The sequence below is a fragment of the Bos grunniens genome, chromosome 5, assembly GCF_055505025.1.
Source record: "Bos grunniens cultivar Pamir isolate PY7600 chromosome 5, Bosgru_T2T1.0, whole genome shotgun sequence".
NCBI classification, from domain to species: Eukaryota; Metazoa; Chordata; class Mammalia; order Artiodactyla; family Bovidae; genus Bos; species Bos grunniens.
Genome location: NC_141169.1, coordinates 116,903,298 through 116,920,860, shown reverse-complemented (window position 1 = coordinate 116,920,860; position 17,563 = coordinate 116,903,298). Strand labels below are relative to the sequence as shown.

General features: G+C 52.4%; 1 pseudogene; it reads right to left on the bottom strand.

Moving 5' to 3' along the window:
• Positions 1 to 17,204: 17,204 nt before the first annotated feature.
• On the bottom strand, positions 17,205 to 17,325 carry LOC147373239 (small nucleolar RNA SNORA11; annotated as a pseudogene).
• Positions 17,326 to 17,563: the final 238 nt, after the last annotated feature.

The following is a 17,563-nucleotide window of genomic DNA, read 5'->3' as shown; positions in this document are numbered from 1 at the left end:
ACTTTCCAGACGTGGCACGAGGCACCGAGTGGCCAGTTCCTCTCCGAGGCCACCATGGTGAGCAGAGTGACGCCCCCGCCCAAGGATGCCCACACCTTAACCCCTAGACTTGTGCATACGCTGCTTTCCGTGGCAAAAGGGACTTTGCAGGCGTGATTAAGTTAAGCATCTGGAGATGGAGAGATGGGCCTGAATTATCCAGGTGGATCCAACGTAATCACAAGAGTCCTTATGAGGGGAGGAGGGAAGCAGCAGGGTCAGAGACAGAAGAAGATGTGCTGAGAGAGACAGAGAGAAGAGGGAGAGGAAAGAAGATTGGAAGATAGAAGACTCTATGATCTGGCTTTGAGAACCGCAAGAGGGGACTTCCCTGGTGGTCCGGTGGCTAAGCCTCCGTGCTCCCAATTCTGGGGGCCTGGGTTTGACCCCTGGTCAGGGAACTAGATCCCACATGCGGCAACTAAAGATCCTCCATGCTGTAACCAAGACCAGCACAATCAAATAAATAAATAAATACAGACGGAAAAGAACCTGCCTGCAAAGCTGGACACCCGAGCTCGACCCCTTGGTCATGAAGACCCTCTGGAGTGGGAATGGCTACTCACTCCAGTATTCTTGCCTGGAAAATTCCATGGATAGAGGAGCCTGGTGGGCTACAGTCCATAGGGTTGCAGAGAGTCGGACACAACTGAGCGACTAACACTTTCACTTTTTTCATAATAGAAAGAACAGGAAGGGGCCATAAAGCAAGGAGTGCACGTGGCTTCTTTTGGGAGCCGGAGAAAGCAAGGGAAAGGATTCTCCCGGAGAGCTTCTGAAGGAGTACAGACCTGCTCACACCTTGATTTGGGGACTTGAGACCTGGCTGTGCCTGTGACGCTGAGAAGGTGCCTCCAGGTATGACTCAGGACTCTGGGCACAGGGCACAGGGGTTGAGAGCCACTCCCTAGGGACATCCCACTGATTCAAGATCTTCTAAAGTTGTTATCTTTGAGACCACAGCCACAACTGGCTCAATGGAAAAATAGGGTATATTTTACCAAAAACAATTTTGAAGCGATCTGTTAGCTGAAATGCATCTACAGCAAGTCCCCTACTTACAAAAATGTGTTCCTAAGTCCAGTTGATTTTTAAGTCAAGCAAAGTTAAGTCCAACTAATGCAATCGGCTATACAGTACTGTAATAGGTTTATAATACTTTTCACACAAATAATAATACATTAAAAACAAACACAAAAAATAAAGCATTTTGAATCTTAGAGTCCAGTATCTTGAAAAGTACAGTAATCCAGTACAACGGCTGGCATACAGGGGCCAGGCATCATACAGGGGCCAGGCATCAAGTGAACAGGCAAGAGGAGTTACTGACGGGAGGAGGGAGAGGAGGTGGGAGATGGTGGAGCTGAAGGATCGTCAGCAACAGAGATGGAGGGCGAGCTGCTGTGTCCCTCACGCCTGACCTTGATGCCCAGCTTCTGGTTCCTGGCTGGAACCCAGATGCACGTTTGTATCTTTGAAAATTCACAACTTGAAGGTTTGTATGTAGGGGACTTACTGTATTCCACACATTGAGGGTTTTACACACACAGGGACATCAAGGGTGCATTCATTCATTCATTCGCTCACTCTGTGCCTACTGTGTATGTGGCATCCAGACATCTGGCCGTGGCTGGCCGGGAAACTGCCCTCCCTGAGCATTCGGTCGAGAAGGGAGACAGACAGAGTCACACACACACCAACCCGGATTATAAACTGACAAGCGGGCAGAGGAAGCACCAGAGTTATAGACGAAGTCTGCTGCGGAGCCTGGATATTCAAGTCGCCCACTGCCCGTGATGGTGCCAGGCGCATAGTAGGGCCTCAAGGACCACTTGGAACAAGGCTGGCGGTGGGCTGACAGCAGGGATGAGCCCCCCATAGGCTAGACCCTGGGGCCCTAAGCTGGGGGCGCCGGGGGCATCAGTCTTTGACGCTCACCTCCACCACTTAGTAACTCGCCACTTTGTGCTTCTTTACCTCTCAGCCTCAGTCTGTCCATCCACAAAATGGGGACGATCACAGACCCCACTCCACCCCTCCTCCACAGGATTGTTGTAAGGACTCATTGGGAAAAAACAACTAACCATAGAAAGCCACCTGTAGCTCTTGCAAGTGGAGGGAGAGGTGAGGCCTGGGCGAAGCTGGGCAGAGGAAGGAGGTTTGCAGAGGCCTGAGTTGGGGGTGGAGCGGCCTGGGGTGTGTGTTGGGGTGTCATCGGTGTTCGGGGAAGGTCCTCTGAAGTGTGACGTTAGCTGCAGCGGCCTCTTCCAAGGCCCTCCTGGGTCTTCAACAAGATCCTCTGGCTGCAGTGGACAGGACCAGATTGGACAGGAGGAAGGCAGAAGGGAGGGCGGCGTGTACTAGGGGAGGGGCGGCCGTGGTGGGTGGAGAGCAGACGGATCCCAGGGTCATTTAGGGCTCGGTGAAGCCGTGCAGGGGACGGGAAGGGGTTCATCAGGATGACTCTGGCGTGAGTAACCGGGTGGGTGGCACTCCATTTAACCGAGGTGGGAACAGTAGGGGAGGAGGGAGCAGAAGTGATGTGCGGAAAGCATCGAGCTTGGTTTCAGGCAGTCTTGGAGACAATCCACAAAGACTAGAAAGAAGAGACAATGGAGGGGAAGCTGTGGTGCTTCTGGGGTTCATGACTCAGGGGGTGTGTCCTCAACCCCCACAAATGTGAGGGGCAGAGTGGGAGGGGGAGGGGTCCCAGCCCTTATTCCAGAAGGACTGTGATAGCTTCAAGGAGAACCAGTGAAGTTGCTCAGTCGTGTCCGACTCTTTGCAACCCCATGGATTGTAGCCTACCAGGCTCCCCCATCCATAGAATTTTCCAGGCAAGAGTACTGGAGTGGGTTGCCATTTCCTTCTCCAGGAAGGTCTTTCCGACTGACGGATCGAACCCAGGTCTCCTGAATTGCAGGCAGATGCTTTACCGTCTGAGCCACCCGGGAAGCATCAAAGAGAGGACCACCTAATTGAGACTCTGTCCTGAGGCCACCGGAGGAGAGAGCAGGGTTGCTGGTCACAGACAAGAGCTGGGAGGGAGGCAGGGACAGCTATGTGTTTCTGATGGCCTCATGCTTTGCTAAGGAACCACCTCAACTCTGCAGAAGATTCTAGAACTGTTCCGGTTCTGAAAACTGGACCAAACTCCTGCCTAGAGGCTCCCTTCCCCGAGCACTGCAGAGGTTCTCCTGGAAACCTGGGCAGCCTGCATGGCTTCACCCCTCGTCCCCATGGAACCCCGCAACTCCTGCCCAGAGCAGATTTTTCCTCTCTGGCTCCTCTTCTGCCACTTCAAGGACACTGACCAGAAATACACCCCCTCGCCCCCGACACCGGGAGGTGCTGCCAAGGAGAGCCTTTTACAGCTGCCATGCCACCTGTCCCTGTAAAACGCGCCAAAGGGCGCCTTCCCCAGTGGGCAGGTGGGAGGTGGCCACCATCTCAGAGGCTGGACTCTGAGGTCCACCCTGCCCCCTCCAGCCGGACGGGGTGGGGCTTCTGGGCTGGTGTCTTCAGGAGGCTGTGTGCTCCTTCCTCCTCCCCTCCTTCCTCCTCCCTTACCCTCCTCCCCCTTCTTCCAGCTCACTCCTCCTCCTTGTACACCCCACACTCACTTTCACCCTGCTGACCATCTGCCTGGAGGACAGGCCCCCAGCTCTCCTTCTGACCATTGTAACCAGCTCAGCCCCGCCTCCCCGACCCTCTCCCTCCCCACCGACCCGCCTTCCTCCCTGAAATCCTCTTGCCCCGCTGCCCCCATGATGCTGCCCCGTGTTCTCTAGGCTACGATCAGGCAGAGACCACGTCCTCGGGGACTGGAAGGGCTCCTGGCGCATGGTGCTTGCTCAGTCAGCCCTGGAGGCTGCACGAATCTCTACAAACAGCCGACAAACCTGGAGCGATTAGACGGTGAATGCAAAGCCACGTGGTTTACATCAGACCTGGTGGTACCAAACTGTCTCCTTAGAAAGACAAAGAAAATTAGGCAGGGAGAGAGAAGACAAGGGAGTGTGTAAGCCCCTGAAATCAAAGCTGTATTTGTGGAAACGTTTGGTTCGCTGGGGGGTGAGAAATGAGTTACAAAACTCTGTGCATTGCGTCTTCTTCCTTTGTGACGTCTGCCGAGGATCCTGGGCACGTGGACTGAGGAACCCAGGAAGCGCCTACTACAGTCGCTCACTCGGGGATTTCATCTCTTCCTCAGCGGGCATGCAGGACCATCGCGTTAAGATTTGTTGCCTGGGAAAACTGCTGTCCTCGAAAAGATCAGAGCTGTTAAACTACATCCAAAATAAAAATAAATGCTTAGAGTAGGAGCCAATGTGGAGGGAGCCCTCTTGTGAGTTATATGTGTGAGTCTTGAAATTTGGGGGTGGGCATCTGCCTGGATGTTTAGGAACCTGTCTTTGCTATTTCTGGTTGTACAGCGTGTTCCAGATAGTGAGGGAGCCCGTGGCGGGTCTCCTGAAGCCAGAGGTCCCTAGGGGTTGGCTTGGCCTTGAGCCTGCGTTGGGAGGCCTGGCTCCGGCCCCTGTCCTCACGGGCCCCTAGAGGAGGAATGCGTGCCTGTCTTCAGCTGGCAGCCCCGGGAGTCAGGAGTAACCAACCCCAGGCCGTGGGAAGGCTTTCTGCTGGCTTCTGAGCTGCCCACAGTGACTAAGAATGACGCTTGAAAATAGCAGCTGAAAATGTCACCACCCACCTCCCAACTTTCCAAGGAAAAAAAAAAAAAAAGGAATGTGGCCCGGGGAACAGCCGTCTGCGAGCAAAACGAAGAAGCAACAGTTTATTTGTGGTCAGAGAGAAGGCTGTCCCAGAATGAGCAATCTCAGGCCTGCCTGTGTTCGTTACCCACAGGCCCTCGGGTCCCGTGATGGCCGTCTGTGGCCAGAGCCCAGTCCATTCCACGTGGTAAGGCCCGTCCCTCCCACTCGAGGGCGGTGTGAGTTTGTGGTGACGTGGCGGGTCGACTGTGCGATGTAGAACACGGCACGTACAGTCCAGCAGCCTCCAGTCCAGCCCCAGGCTGCCTTCCAGGGTGGATGTGTTTTGTGAAGAGGATCCTTCTCCATACAAAATTAAAATGAGCTTTCTCTGCGGAAATGATCTTCTTAAGCTATGTTAATGAAACTGTGTATTTGCTTTGGAATCTGCCTTTCTTCAAAATGGTTCCACCTAAAGACTAACTTTTTTTCTTTTCTCAAACCTTGGGCTAATAATAGCTCAACAAACCAGTATTCCTATCACTTATTTTATGGCTGGGGGATGACACACCCCCTGTCATCCTTATCTCAAAAATGCGTATTGTGGGAGAGGGGCCTGGTGAAACTCGTCAGCCTTGAGGTGTCTCCCTTATCTGATTAACAGCTTTCTGACAGAAAACAGCTTGCTGAACTAGCAAAAGGGGGCACTTTCCATCCCCCTCCTGATGTCTATGTCAGAAGCTCTCTGTGTCCTTTATTAACTTTAATAAAACTCTGCTATACAAAAGCTCTTGCGTGATTAAGCCTGGTCCCTGGTCCCAAAGGTAAATCTTCTCCTTCGGAGAGCAGGAATCCGACACTGTTGAGCGTAAGCTATCAATATTGCTGCACTTTGCTTCATAGTCATTGTTGCTATTTAGATGCTCAGTCGTGTCACGTCCGACTCTTCGAGACCCCATGGACTGCAGCACGCCAGGCTTCCCTGTCTTTTTCTGTCTTCTGGAGCTTGCTCAAACTCATGTCCACTGAGTCAGTGATGCCATCCAACCATCTCAGCCTCTGTCGTCCCCTTCTCCTCCTGCCTTCAATCTTTCCCAGCATCAGGGTCTTTTCCAACGTGTCGGCTCTTGGCATCAGGTGGCCAAAGTATTGGAGCTTCAACTTCGGCATCAGTCCTTCCGATGAATATTCAGGTTGATTTCCTTTATGATTGACTGGTCTCATAGTCATTGGATTCGGTTTAAAAACAAAAACCACAGCTCTAAAGACTCAGAGACAGCACACAGAGCCGGGGGCCACGCTCGATAAGGCCTTAGGAGAGCGCGTTGCCCGGGGCCCCTGTTGTTGAAAGCTGTGGAGGCCAGGCAGAAGGATGTGAAGGGACGAGGGCCTGAGGCTGAGCCAGTGTGGATCTGAAGCTGGTCCCTGGCCCTTCCTCTGGCCACGGTAGCCCCTTATTTCTGCCTCTGTCCTGAGTCCCGGTTGGGGTTTGTTTCTTTCTAGGACAGTGCCTGGTACCTGCAAACGTTAAGCAAACATTTTTTCCATGAACGGACATGTGGACAAGGAGGGTCTGTGTCTCCTGATGCCGTGTGAAAGCCCTTCCACACCACATCATCATATTCTCGGTTGAGGTCGTGGGGGAAGATGGCACTGTTCCCATCGTACAGGTGGGGTAAGTGGAGCCATGCGTGTGCTTTTCTGGTTCCTCTCTGGCTGACGGTTGGACTAGAAACACCCCTGCGTGGCCCTTGGTGGGGAGTGGACACCCTGATTCAGATGCTACTGTTGCTCACAACCACGGAGGAGCTGGACTCAGGGCGCTGGCCGTGGAAGTGGCGTGGGCTTGGATCCGTGCCGTGGAGTGGGTGCTCCTGTGTATGGGGTGCCTCCTGCGTGGGTGTCCAACTAAGAGGGCCAGGCCTTGGGGGGCAGCACCATAACTGGATGCAGGGATTTTTGGTGAGGGATACGCCCAGTCTGGACACACAGATTTTGAAGGTCTTGTAAACTCGATGGAGGAGGAAATGGCAACTCACCCAGTATCTTTGCCTGGAAAAATCCCACGGATAGAGGAGCCTGGTGGGCTACAGTCCATGGGGTCACAAAGAGTTGGGCACGACTGAGCAACTGAGCGTGTCGCACTCTGGTGTGAAATTTTCTGTTGACCATTGGTAGATGATTAAGATGCTTTCAAATCTTAGATTTAAAAACGGCTGTTCGCATTAGACTTTGAGAACCATGAGATAATAGAACTTTATGCTCAATAGATCATAACATTGTAACATACTCAAGAAAAGGTCTAAATATCTTCATAAGAACATGGATGAATCTCCAAGAAATTATGTCAAATGAAAGAAACGAGACACAAAAGGATGTGTACTCTTTTATTCATTGATGTGAATTTCCCAGAACAGGCAAAACTAAGCTACAGAGACAGAAATCAGAACAGTGACTGCCTCTTCGGGGCTGGGGGGGCATTGAGAAACACAAGGAAGCTGTCTGTGATGATGGAAATGTAGATCTTCGCTGCGCTGTGGATCCCACGAGTGTGTTCATCTCTCAAAACTCATAGCACCATCCCCTTAGGATCTGTGCGTTTCCCTGTGTGTTGATGCCTGTCCACTAAGTCGTTTCAGTTATGTCTGACTCTTTCTGATCCAATGGACTATAGCCCGCCAGGCTCCTCTGTTCATGGGATTCTCCAGGCAAGGATACTGGAGTGGGCTGCTGTGCCCTCCTCCAGGGGATCTTCCGGAGAAATCTAACCCTACGTCTCGTATGTCTCCTGCGTTGGCAGGTGGGTTCTTTACCACTGGCAGCACCTGGGAAGCTCTGTGTGTTGATACTTGTATTTAAAAGATAAAGAAGAAAAACACTGCAGGTCCCCTCCCCTCTGTGTGAACGTGTCTCCTTTGGGGAATCCAGTGCCTGCTTCACCGCCTGGTGACAGCAGGGACCCCTCTGACATGGCCTCAGGGGTCCTGCCCAGCTCCCTCTTTGCAGCCAGCACCCATCCAGCCCCCGCGCAGCTCTTTCAGGGGCAGAAGAGCCAGGAATGCCAGAGGCCTGAGGGACCAGCTTTATGGGTTTGGGGTGAGGGGGTGCCGTCCGTGTAGCACTTACGCTGTTGACGTCTCGCACCATTTATAGGACGCTGTGTCTTCCGTGCCATGACTCACCCTTTCTCTGAAGTACACCAGCTCCCTTAGAACACAACGCGTGGCGTTAAAACGAGCTCTGCACATGTGAAGGGACAGTTGCCAGACCAGAAGCTGGCAACTCTGAGTCCTGGAATTTCCAAGTTGGAAGTTTGGCGGCCACTGAGATCCATTCTACCCCCAAACACACACAGCCACACGCACACACACCAACCTCTGTTCTTGCTCAGGGGACCATACGGAGCCTGCAGCATATTCAGTTGGTCTGTTCATGCTCAGGTCTTCCTTGGAGGGTAGGTGTGACTTGGGGGAATAAATAATGCAGATAATGTAATGGGATAATGTAGATGGGAAAGAAACTCAAGGTGTACAATTCTACACAGCATGACCAAGGAGGGACCGTCTCCCCCAAGGGGACCCCAATGGGATCGCCCAGTATGATCCCCTCTCCTTGGGTGTAGCTGTGCCCTGGGCTTCTTGCCAGAATATGGCAAAGGAACCCGCGTCCCTGCTGTGTTAGAACAGCCACTTGTCAAGGTGCTGGGATGGCCCTGGGTTGCACCCCCTTGTCTGAGACCCCCTCGGGCAGAAGCAGTGGGAGACCCTCCCCCACTGGCCTTAGGGAAATGGGTTGCTGAGCTGAGAGGGTCTACAGGGGGACATGTGGTAAGAGAGGCAGGGGCAGCCAAGAGCAGCCGCTGCTGACACCCTACAAGAAGTGGGACTCCAGTCCCACAACCGCAGGGCACTGAACAGGCCTGGAGGAGGACCCTGGCCTGGCGGGCAGCTGGGTAGCACCGGTGAGACCCAACTACAGCGCCCAGGCCACCATGGAGCCGGCTCCTCCTGCACAGAAGCTGTGAGATGATCAGCGCGAGCATCTCTGCCAAGTCTGTGGGATTCATCACAGAGGACTAGAAAGCGAAGACCAGCACTTCCTCCACAAGGGGCGTGGGTGTCCGTATTTGCCTCTGTATAAATCCTGGGAGGTCACAGGAGGAGCTGGTTACCAAATGTGTGTGTGGTGGGGAGGCGACGGGGGTGGTGGCTGGGAATCTCTGCTCTGCACCTCTGTTTACTTGACTGATTTTGCAAAAACAGTGAGTATTGAAACCTTCAGGAAGAAAGTGAACACGCTGACAGTGACCGTGGTGGCCGACAGTGAAGTAGGCCCGGTTTGATGCCCCATATGTGAAATCACTCATTAGCCTTTCACTCTCCTGTGAGGTTCGAGGCTGTTACCAGCCACACTGGACAGATGTGGACACTGAGGCCCGAACAACTCCCCATCACTGTCGGGCTGAGAGAACCCAGGCTCTCCAGGGCTGGGATCTGGGTCAGCTCGATGGGCTCCAGGCCTGTGTCCTGCTCTGCTTCTCCCCTGGCTTTTGTCCAGGTCTCCCACGCTGGGGAGGTTGGTGGAGGCCCCCTGCTAGGCTTGGGGGCCTGGGTAACACTATCAGAGCTTTGTGAACTCCACACTTTATAGCCTGTGATGAACTTTCAACAATCAGAACAGAAGGACACACCTTTGAGCTCTGGATATTTCCATGCTGTGACCTTGGTAATTCACATCTCTATACATTAGCATCCACCACTGTCCCCTTCACTCATTCCTGAGTCTCCTTTGTAAAAATTCCAGTCGAAAAATCTCCTTTGATTTAAAAAAAAATTTGTTCTTTGAAAGGACTGTATATTTCTAACCTCGCTGTTTTACATGTATGAGTTAGATTTCGTCAGCAGATTCTTAGAGTTTCTGTATTTCATTATACTATTTTTGGAAGTCCGTATGCAAGCATTGTTTCATAGGTACCATTTCTGATCTCAGTGTGTTTTTCTTTGGTTAATAAAAGCCACAGTTTGTAAATCAGGCATAAAAGATGGCATTTCCCTCAGCTCCCAGGATGGTGCCATGGTGAAAATCCTGCAGCTTATGTCTTCCTTGACTTTTTTTTCTTTTATTTCTTTGAATTCCCCTCAGGGAAAGCCCTCTAAATAGCTTCTTTAGGAGATAAGGAGACCTATGTTTCTGGGCTACCCTGATAGCTCAGCTGGCAAGGAATCCGCCTGCAATGCAGGAGAGCCTGGTTCGATTCCTGGGTTGGGAAGATCCCCTGGAGAAGGGATAGGCTACCCACTCCAGTATTCTTCGGCTTTCCTGGTGGCTCAGTGGGTAAAGAATCTGCCTGCAATGTGGGAAGCCTAGGTTCAATCCCTGGGTTGGGGAGATTCCCTGGAAGACGGCCCCACTCCAGTACCCTTGGCCTCGAGAATCCCATGGACAGAGGAGCCTGGCAGGCTGCATGCAGTCCATGGGGACACAAAGAGTCGGACACAGCTGAGCAGCTTTCACTTACATTTCTGTGGGTTTTATTTTCACGCCCAGAAATTCTTTCACCTGCAGAATCTCTCCACTGTGTCGCCCAGCTGTGAAGCAACATTCTTATGCAGCCACGCCGCCCCCATCCCGTGGGGTTTTCACTGTGCTCCGCGTCTCCCTCCCTTCCCCTCCCTCCCAGCGGAGCATCTTGATGGAAAGGGCAGCAGAGCAGAGGGGTGGAGAGTTAAAGATGCTGAACTTTCACCCCTGGACTATCACTGTCTTAATCACTTTGTGTCCTTGGGTAATCGCTAACCCTCTCTGGCCCTTGGGTTCCTACCGTTGGTGGGGTCATCTCTGCATCTGCATAGAGTTGCTGGGACAGAGGACCTCTTTTCATTTCATTTTTGGTTGCGCTGAGTCTTCATTGCTGGGCAAGGGCTTCCTCTGTTTGCAGAGAGCGGGGCTGCTCTTTGTTGGGCACACAGGCTTCTCACTGCGGGGGCTCCTCTCCTTCTGGGCACAGGCTCTAGGGTGCACAGGCTCAGTATTTGTGACGCACGGGCTTAGCTGCCCTTCGGCATATGGACTCTCCCCAGATCAGGGATCAAACCTATGTCCCCTACAGCAGTAGGCGGCTTCTCAAACGCTGGACCACCAGGGAAAGTCCACAGAGGACCTCTTTCCATGAGATGGCTGCTGTCACGATGTCGTGAATCCTCGATCAGCGCTTGGCACACAGAGGCCAGCTGTCAGGCAAGCCTCCTGCCGTGGATCAGTTGTCAGGGTGCTCAGAGGCTCATCGTGAGACAGTCTACACAACAGTGAGCGGGCGGTCACGGCCAGGCCCACAGCAGTCCGGTAGGCTGCCTCCTAGCGGACTCGGACAGCTTGGAATCCTTCTTTGTTTATTGATATAATATCTTTGTGCTTCTGCCAATGGCTAGAATCTGCTGCGGAAAAACCTGGGTGTTCAGACTGTTACAAGCTTCAGGAGACTGCCAAGGTGAAGGTCCAAGGGGTTGCAAAGAAAGCACTGTGGTCCTTACACGTCTTGGTTATGTGTTCACGATGCGGTGGAAATTTCAGGACTAGAGGAGGAAACGCTCCCTGCCTGGTGTCTAAGCGCGCCCGCAATACTGCCACGTGTGTCTTTGTGAAAGGCTCCAGGAGCAGGTCAGTCAGTGACCGGTCCAGACTCTCGGCTAGTGGTGGCTCCGTCCATTTGAACATCAGCAGGTTGAACGGTCCACTGCTTGGCTGGGGTTCCCTTCTGGCGATACCCCTGACACACTAGGCCGTTCCCTGGGCCCTGGGAGTGTGTCCTGTGACCTGCCTCCCTGGGCACCACAGATGAGTCCACGCGGTGACCTTTCACCCCAGTTACCTCCTTTCCCTCTGGGTCTATGAGGATTAGCAGTGTGCAGGGACTGGTCACCACTGGCCCTTTGCTCCACAGTCCTGCCAGGGGCCTGCAGCCGAGTAAGTGATATGCGTGCTGCACCTTAGAGGACAGAAGGAGGCCAAAGGAAGAAAGTGAACATCCCAGGCTGCTGGGGAGGGTGCGGGGGGCGCGTGTGTGCAGAGAGGCAGGGCCCCACATGGTGGGCTCAGCCTAGGGCAGTGTCTGACCTCCCCACAAGACTGGCAGCTCCTCAGGCAGCGGCTGCCCTGGGCCCTTGGCAGCCTGATCACCTGAGCAGTTCCTGCGGGTCACGCGTGAGCTCAGTTGCTCATCTTGTCTGACTCTTTGCCACCCTGTCGACTGTGGGCCTTCCGGCTTCCTCTGTCCTTGGGACTTTTCAAGCAAGACCCCATTTCCTCCGCCGGGGATCTTCCTGACCCAGGGATTGAACCAGCATCTTCAGCTTTGGCAGGTGGATTCTTTACCCCTGCCAATTACCACTGCACAAAGATATTATATCTTATTATATCACTACCTTTACCACCACTGAGCCACTTGGGAAGCTCCCTTGTGGGTCACAGAAAGGGGTGAATCCCAGAGCCCCGCACACCCAGCAGCTACTCGCTCAGTGCAGCCGGGCTGGAGTCAGCGTGCTGTCTCGTCGCATCTAACGCTGAGCAAGCATTCCCCGCTGTCCTCTGCTCTCCCTTCGCTCCCCGCTACCTCCCACCCTCACCTTGGGGAGCTGGCGAAGCACAGCCCCCTCGGGTGTTTTTATTCCCCGGGAAGCCAAGAGAACTAATGTGTGCTGTAGCGTGTGATCTTCATAAACCCCCTAATAGTGTTATTTGAAAACCAATTTCATTTCCTTTTAAAGATGGCAAAGTCAGTGGTCTTAACTCAAGGATTCCAGTGCCTGAGGTTTGACCTGGCGGACAAGTCACAGGGAGAGACATGAGAGATAAAAACTCCATGTGGATGTACTAAGATGGCCCAGGGCACACCTGTGGGGAGAGGTGCTGGGGGATCTGAGGTTTTGTTTCAGGTGAAGGATGTGTTTCTAATGTTACCCTTTGAGCAAAGGCCCTGCTGGACCGGAGCCGTGGGTGGTCCTGGTGCACAGACTCCTCTGGGATTTTCTGAAGCCCCCAGCACTCTCAACCCAGTATATCCTCCCAGGGGGGCTCTCCTCATAGACAAGGGGGTCCCCAGGATGGAGTCTGTGTTACAGCCGAGCGTGTAAAGGGATCTGAACTTGTCGAATCTTAGACTCAGGAGACAGGGAAGGTCCTGTCTCTTGCTTGCTGGAAAACCAGCCCCTCAGCAGGGCCTCTTACACCTGGAGGTCCTAGAGCCACACTCCCCGCCACCACCACCCCCCACTCCCCGCTGGCCTCTGATGCTCCCAGTGCCCCTCTTTCTGAACAGACCGAGCCTCTGTCCCCTATAGGGTCTGTCCACAGCCTTAGGACGAGGGTCCAGGCTCTCCTTTCTCCCAGCTCCACCCCTGCCCCCACCACCCACAGTGTTTTTCCCTGCTAAACCCTCATGCTCAATTTCACTTCTGAATTTCATTTTTATGTTCTTTTTTTTTTTTTAGTTCCCCAACCAGCGATGGCATCCATGCCCCCTGCATTGGGAGCTCAGAGTCTTAATCCCTAGACCCCCAGGCAAGTCCTCCTTTTCTGTTCTTTTGCTCAGAATTTCTATCCCAGACTTCTCATATTTCAAATCTCAATTTCCATGTCACTCCCCTGGGGAAACCCTCTCTGACCCTTGGGAACGTTTGAGGCCCTGGGCAGGGGCTGCAGACACAGTGCTCTAGGGATCCACAGCCTGGTGTGGCTGATGGGACAGCAGGAAAAGGGGGCGTGTCCCTTTCCTGGGAGGCCATGAAGGCGACTGAGGAGGTGGATGAAGGAGGTGCTGAGGAATGGCCCTGAAAGTGGAGGAGCTAGACGTCGGTGAAAGAGACAGAAACCCGCCCTATCCACACGCTTCCACCAGCTCCTGCTTGGAGCTGCCTGACTGCCGTGCCAGCAGCTTACTTTGCAGCCCAGGCTCTGGGTGCCTGTCACCTCGGGGGCCAGTCAGCAGTCAACAAGGGGCTTGCAAACTCTGCACGTCACAGAGCCTGGTCCTGAGGCTGAAACGCAGTGATGTCCAGAACAGAGGTGACTCTGACCACAGGTGACTCAGGAGGACGACGCTGGCCTGGCTGGAGCGCCCACCCCTGGAGGAGGTCAGTGTTTCCTCCTGACGCTTCCCCATGGACTGTCTCCCCCTCTCTGTAATCTGCAGGAATCCTCTAAGCTGTCGCCCCCTTGAAATCCACCTCACCCCTGCAAACCCAGGCGTTAGTTCTTTCTAGGTGAACAGAGAAAAATGACACCTAATTAAGAGTAGACGTGCTGATGGGGTTCTTTGAAACTTATTTCCCTCTGCAAGCCAGTAATCTCTATCGATCACCCCTTTCAGGGCAAATAATTCACCCTGGGAGACTGCGGCCGTGTGCGTTGTACCTGATTCATCTTAAATGGCTTTGAACTTTTAAAATGTCCTCCTTTAACTGTGGAGTTGAAATAGCTCAGAATTCTTATAATGATTGTAATTATAGCTGCTGTTTGGTTAGCACCAGTAATCTCCTAGGCTCTTCACAGCCATTCTCTCTGCTTCCCAGAACTCCTCTGTTAGGGATTATTATTCCTGGGGTAGGGGGAGATTGAGAGAGACTGGGGATGAATATCTCAGAGAGGTTAAATAATTTACTTAAGGTCACACAGCTGAATGGATCTGAACTAATCCTGCCAGCCCATGCTTCCTCCGTCCCCCAGTGAGGCTCTGATTCAAGGATCTCAGAGCTGGGAAGGACCTTAATCACATCCTCATTGTTTTTTTTTTTTTACTTTTAATTTTATATTGGAGTATAGGAGGTCAAACCAGTCAATCCTAAAGAAAATTAGTCTTGAATATTCATTGGAAGGACTGATGCTGAAGCTGAAACTCCAATGCTTTGGCCACCTGATGTGAAGAACTGACTTATTGGAAAAGACCTTGATGCTGGGAAAGACTGAAGGCAGAAGGAGAAGGGGAGGACAGAGGATGAGATGGCTGGATGGCATCACTGACTCGATGGACATGAGTTTCGGCAAACTCCAGGAGTTAGTGATGGACAGGGAGGCCTGGCATACTGTAGTCTTTTCCGACTCTTTGCGCAACTGAGCGACTGAACTGAACTGAAGAGCCAATTAATGATTTTGTAGTTTCAGGTGAGCAGTGAAGGGACTCAGTCATGCATACTCATGTATCCATTCTCCTCCAAACTGCCCTCCCATCCAGGCTGCCACATAACATTGAGCAGAGTTCCATATGCTTTACAGTAGGTCCTTGTTGGTGATCCCATTTTAAATATAGCCGTCCCGTACTGTTGGGTTACCCAGACCTCTCTGCTCTGCCACAAACCCACCCCTTTAGCCAGAGATCAAAAAATAGAAGTGGCCAGGCAGGCAGGAGGCGGGGGAGGGAGAGAGGCAGTGCAAAGGCCTGGGGGTGAGCACGGGTGAGCTTGGGGACTGTGAGGGCCTGCTGGTGGTCCACGTGGTGGGAGTGATTGGAGGCCTGGAGGGAGGGCACCAGCTCTTAGGAGCTCTCCGCTGACGACTTTGAGCCGGGGAGGGACAGGTGCCTGTTTGATGAATGAGCTGAAAGGAGGCGGGGCCAGGGCAGCAGGGCCACGGGAGGCCTCCAGGGGAGAGAAGTGCCCAGGTAGTGGTGGACGCATGGAGAGCCACCTCGTGGTGGGGCCCGGGGGCCGACTGTCTGTCGGGGTGAGAGCAGCGTGTGTGGGAGCCATTCACCCAGGCCCCCCGATGCCGGGGGAGGAGAGGGCGTGGGGCTGGGCTTCTGTTCTGTTCGCTTCTCCTGGTGGGCGACCTCACAGAGTGGCACCTAGACAGTGCAGCTGAGGGAGGCCACCTGCACAGAGGGAGACTTGGCGGCAAATGGTCATTTGGCAAACTTGGGACAGAAGAGTCGCTTCGGCATCCAAAGGCAGAGACTGGCGATCGAGAAGGGAGAAGCTGCCTGAGTGACCCTAAAATCAAGACGGGCCCACACAGCTGGTGTCCAGTCCTGGCCCCAGCTCTGTATTCGTCTCCTGTGGCTGTTGTACTTTGGCTAGCTGATTTGAAGAGCTGACTGTTTGGAAAAGAATCTGATGCTGGGAAAGATTGAAGGCAGGAGGACAAGGGGGTGACAGAGGATGAGACGGTTGGATGGCATCACCGACTCAATGGATGTGAGTTTGAGTAAACTCTGGGAGATGGCGAAGGACAGGGAAGCCTGGTGTGCTGCGGTCCATGGGGTCACAAAGAGTCAGATACGACCGAGTGACTGAACAACAACAATATCATGGTTGCTGTAACATATTATCCAAAACAGTGGCTTAAAATAACACGAATATATTCTCTTACAGGTCTGAAGGTCACAAGTCAAATCAGTTTCACTGGGTAGAGGCAAGGCGTTGGCAAGGCGTTGGCAAGGCGTTGGCAAGGCTGTCCGCTCGGAGCCCTCTCTCACCTCAAGGCATGTGACATTCGCTATCATCACGATCTAGGCATGAGAGCCACAGAAGAGTGCCTACGGCAGCTTCCCAGCCATGGCAGCACCCCCTCTTGGGGCCCTGGAAGAAATCCCTTCCTGGGACTTTCTAGTGGTCCATCCAACGCACAGGGTCAGGTTCAACCCCTGGGTGGGGAGCTGAGATCCTACATACCTTGTGGCCAAAATATCAAAACATAAAAAAAAAAACACCCAGAAACAATATTTTAACAAATTCAATAAAAACTTAAAAACAAATCTCTTCCTTTCCTGGTCAATGGCCTGCCTCGTGGGTACATGCCCTGGACAGTGGCATGGGCTTTGATGCTCAGAAGGAGTCCACCCTGGATTGAACTCTGCTCTCACTGTCTTGAAATTCTTTACCAGTTTTTTTCATCTTAGGGTTCACTTTAATGAAGATAGTAATGTTGCACATTCCTATCAGTTTGGACAAAAGTATAATGACCTATATTCATTATAATGTCATTTGAAGCATTTTCATTGCTCATAAAAACTTCTGTGCTGTATGTATTATCTCCCTGCAAACTTCTGGCAACCACTGGTCTTTTTTATTGTTTCCATAGTCTTGCCTTTTCCAGAATGGATTATAGTTAGAACCTATTTTTTTCTTTTTCCTTGCAAAGTGAAATTCGCTCAGTCATGTCTGACTCTTTGCGACCCCATGGACTATACAGCCCATGGGATTCTCTAGACTAGGATACTGGAGTTGGTAGCCTTTCCCTTCTCCAGGGGAACTTCCCAACCCAGGGATCGAACCCAGGTCTCCCACATTTCAGGCGGATTCTTTACCAGCTGAGCCACAAGGCACAAATCCTTTACAAGACTACTCCTGATCCACTCATGCCACCAAACAGGCTCTAAGTGGCAAATTCCCCCACATGACACTTCCAGTACTGAGCCCTGTCCCACTGGCCTTGCCTAGCAGCCCTGTGGAGGGGCAGAGGGACACATGTTGGATATTTATTCGTAGGAAGCCCACAAATTTTGTGCCCCTTGTTACAATGAACCCAGATTCCTGTTGAGTGTATTATAAATCTTTATCATTTTTGAACAAGTAGCTCACATTTTCATTTTGTCCCAAGCTCTAAATTATGTAGCTGGTGCTGACTCAGCCCTAACCTCTTACCTCTAGCAAAGACACCTGGAAATGGACTTCATAGTTTTTTTGGACACTTGACATAATTTTAGCTAATATCCCATTGTATTTTTCTGGCCTAACCATTCATAGGCATTATTACTGCCCTGGGAACAAAGTTTCTGGCAACAAAGAATGTCCTTGTAAGATGTTCTTTTTATTAAGAGAGGC